The following is a 3,711-nucleotide window of genomic DNA, read 5'->3' on the forward strand; positions in this document are numbered from 1 at the left end:
CAAATAATCATTTCACTCGCAGTTGAAAAAAATTGATGGCATGGCCCAAGTCTTCTTCCGCTCCCTGCTTATATCCCTTCAATGAGACAGAACGGGGAGGCCATTATCTGGTTAGGAGGAGGATATAACGACATACCATACGACCGAACAACATTCCAGGCCGCATCACCTGGAAATATCCAGGCATGATCTTCATATGTTCAGGCCCCGGGAAAATAGCAATTTTCGTGGGGCACTTATGTACATGCATATTGCTTTTTGACGCAGAAGGGGGAGTATAGGATCATGTCTATAATTTAAAAAGCAGCCAATTTTGGGGCCTTGAAAATTTATGGACCTTAAGCACGAGCCCCATTTCCCATGCAAGAAACTGGAACCTTTGAATGTAACGACGCATTTGTTGTCGTTTTTTCCGTGTAGGGGGTGGATTCACTTCTACAGACGCGGCAAACACATTCTATAACGTAAAACCAATACAAAGTATTGATGTCTATCGTATCGAAGCTGCTGTGGCACAGACAGACATTTTTATGTTAAAGACATGGGCGGAGATACGGGGGGGGGGGCAGTGGGGAGGCATTGCCCCCCCCCCCCCCCAGCATCGAAGGTAAAGTTGACTGATCTAATGTACATATGCATAAATGGATTGACATCATCGTGCCCCCCCCCCCAGACTTCCAAGTCTATCGCCGCCTATGGTTAAATAATGTCTGCCAACGTCTGCACAACATGGTGAGTGTCTGTATATGTGAGAATCCACCCTTATTAATCATTATTAGGTTTCAGTCTTTGGCAGTGTTTTTTGCTGTTTTCTGAAAACTAGTTTTTGTGAATGTAATACCTTTTCTGCATGAAGAAAGGGATGAGTTGCATGCACTATACACGCCTTTTTCTTTATTTCTTGACGGTTAGTTGAGATGTTAATTAGTGTGTTGCACTGTCACATCGAAAACACACACAACACACACAAAAACATTCCAATGACATGCATAAAATAACCAAATGATGTAAATATGTTTAATAGGGAGATCCCCACTTCAGCATCGAGGGGGAAGGGTTGAACGAGGGGTTGAACGTCATCAATCACGCTTTATGAAAGTATTAAATATTCTTAATGGCATCTTTACTTTGTGTATTTATTTGCCCTTCAACGGAAAAACTTGATCATGTGTGTGCATGGTGTGAGCCCCACCATATACCACAGACACATCTTCAATAATTCCATAAAATCACATCGATAGCTAAATATGAAGGAATTACCCCCTAAATTACTCAAATGGTTGTTTTGAGCAACCATCTTGGCACGGCTGTGATTAACATCTCGGGAATTTAGAGAAACCGTTACGAAGAACGCTCGCACCAACTAGCAACGACAACCAATACCACTCCATTAATTTATACTCAAAACTTAATAAAAAAACAGCTGATAAATAATGTATGTTCAGTTTATTATCATGTGAAAAACGATCCCTGTGCGTTAATAGCGAAGCTCACTATAGAGTGTCAGACTCATTGTCTCACATACAGGCCTATATATGCACTGGGTAATTACAATTAAAGTTCCCGTATTCTCTGAGTAGTTTTTTTCCACGAAAAATACTCATTCAAATACAGCCAAACTTTCAGGAAATCTTAACGAGACGATGGGGAGAGAGATTTATTCAATAAAATTACTTCAATTTCTGACCACCAGGTGAATAAGTGACGCATTTTTATTGAATTTTATGAACCATGTTCATGGCACATACCAAGTTCCGATGGAATATTCATGGTGCATACCAAGTTTCGATGGAATATTCTTGGTACATACCAGGTTTCGATGGAATATTCTTGGTACATACCAAGTTTCGATGGAATATTCATGGTACATACCAAGTTTCGATGGAATAGCTATATCAGAACTATGTAGCGCCCATTTTGGTGGACGCATTTCGTTGAAACTTGGTATATATGCCATATGGACCATAGAAAAAAAGAAAAAATCAATAGAAAAATCCTCACTTATTTCACCTTATTTTTCTTTCTTTCAAACCGAGCACAACTCAGGTCTATCGCCATCTATGGGAAATTTACTACCTAGTGAGTTGTGCAGAAAGTGTAACACTGTGTGTGTACCTAAAAGTCTGAGTGCGCAAGTAGTGTTGTGTTTGATTTTTCAGTGCTGCCACCTATATCAAGTGAAGAAAATAAATCAGCCACCTCGATGGGCATTTTGCCTGTTGTGCTGTTGTATTGCATTACATTGTATAATTTAAACACTATTACACATTCACCTGGTGGTCGAAAATTGAACTAATTTTTTATTGCATAAATCGCTCTCCTATTGCTCCATTAAACAGCCTGGAAATTTGGCCTGTATTCGGATGAGTAGTTTTTGAGAAATACTACTCACACACACACACACACACACACACAGGAGGGGTGGGGGCACAAAATGCTTAGGGTCGCAACACATTTCTTAAAAAGGAATTTCGAGTATTTAGCCTTCAAATAGCATTGAAATTGACAGAAATTGATTAATTATAATATATAAATATATTTTCTTCCAATATATTAATTTTTTTTTTCATGTTTTTTCGCACCAAAAACAAATTTTCGATCCGGGGGGGGGGGGGTGTACAGGGCTCGCGTTCCACCTCCTCCCCACTGTATCTGATCCCAGTAGGAGGGGGCGGGGGTGGCAGAGCTGATGAAATTTTGCCGATACGAGGGAGGGGGTGTTAGAAATGGCTGAAAATCTGCTGACGTAATATTCGAAAATGGCCCCCCCTTTATAACAAAATAGAACCAGCTTTCATTTTCTTCAAACGCCCATCGCGGAGACGATCCACGAAATATAAAAAAAACGGTCCGAAAAAAAAATTCATTTTGGCTTTGAAAACTGGTATCAACCGGTTTTTTCCCAACTTGGCAGCGAAAGAATGAGATTGGAGCGAACGGCCTCAAAACAAAGTGAAAAAATATATTATTTTTTCGTACGTATATGTTGTTATATAGCGGAACTCATCCGAAGACTTGTTGTCAGACGACCTAGAGGCTCTCGGATCGAGTACCTTGGCACTAAGGGGTCAAGAAACGTCCTTCAGTGACACCTTGAGGAGGACTTTCCTCTGGAAGTGGACGAGCGTTTTATTTACCTCATCGAGATTGAATGGGAGATCGCCAGTGAGAGATAGTATTTGCTGGTGCACACGTAGCCGCATGGTCTCGTGCGGTATCTGGATTCGATCTTGTCGATGGTGATGTGTCTCATAGACATGGACATCATCGCGAACTAATAGTGACGGATGACATAATAGGATCAGAATCACGTACTACTGGCTTCAATATTGCCTTCTTTTCGACCGTGACTGAACGCCTATTAGGTGATGAGGATTTTTAGAGCTCTGTTCGTTATGTAAGTTGTCTCCTCAAAAGACATTAGTGTTCTATGTGTTGGGCTGGACTCGGTAATGTTATATAAACGACGCAAGAAACGAAAAATTGTCCTTTAGACCTTGAATATCGGTCACGAACTTGACATTGAATTCGAGATGAAACGTTTGCCACCCTTGAGAAAGAATTCGCTTGGCACACCCCCGGTGATGAGAATTCTCATTGAATGCACACCCTACGAAATTATTGTCATGTTTTTCTCTCTCGGGTTTGACACGCCACTGGTTACGCGTGCGATTCTTGTGGACTGAACTCATCTACGTTTTACGTTAATCA

The sequence above is a fragment of the Pholcus phalangioides genome, unplaced genomic scaffold (assembly GCF_987345545.1).
Source record: "Pholcus phalangioides strain wild (caught in Gottingen) unplaced genomic scaffold, Ppha-v1.0 ptg000043l_1, whole genome shotgun sequence".
In the NCBI taxonomy this organism is placed as follows: Eukaryota; Metazoa; Arthropoda; class Arachnida; order Araneae; family Pholcidae; genus Pholcus; species Pholcus phalangioides.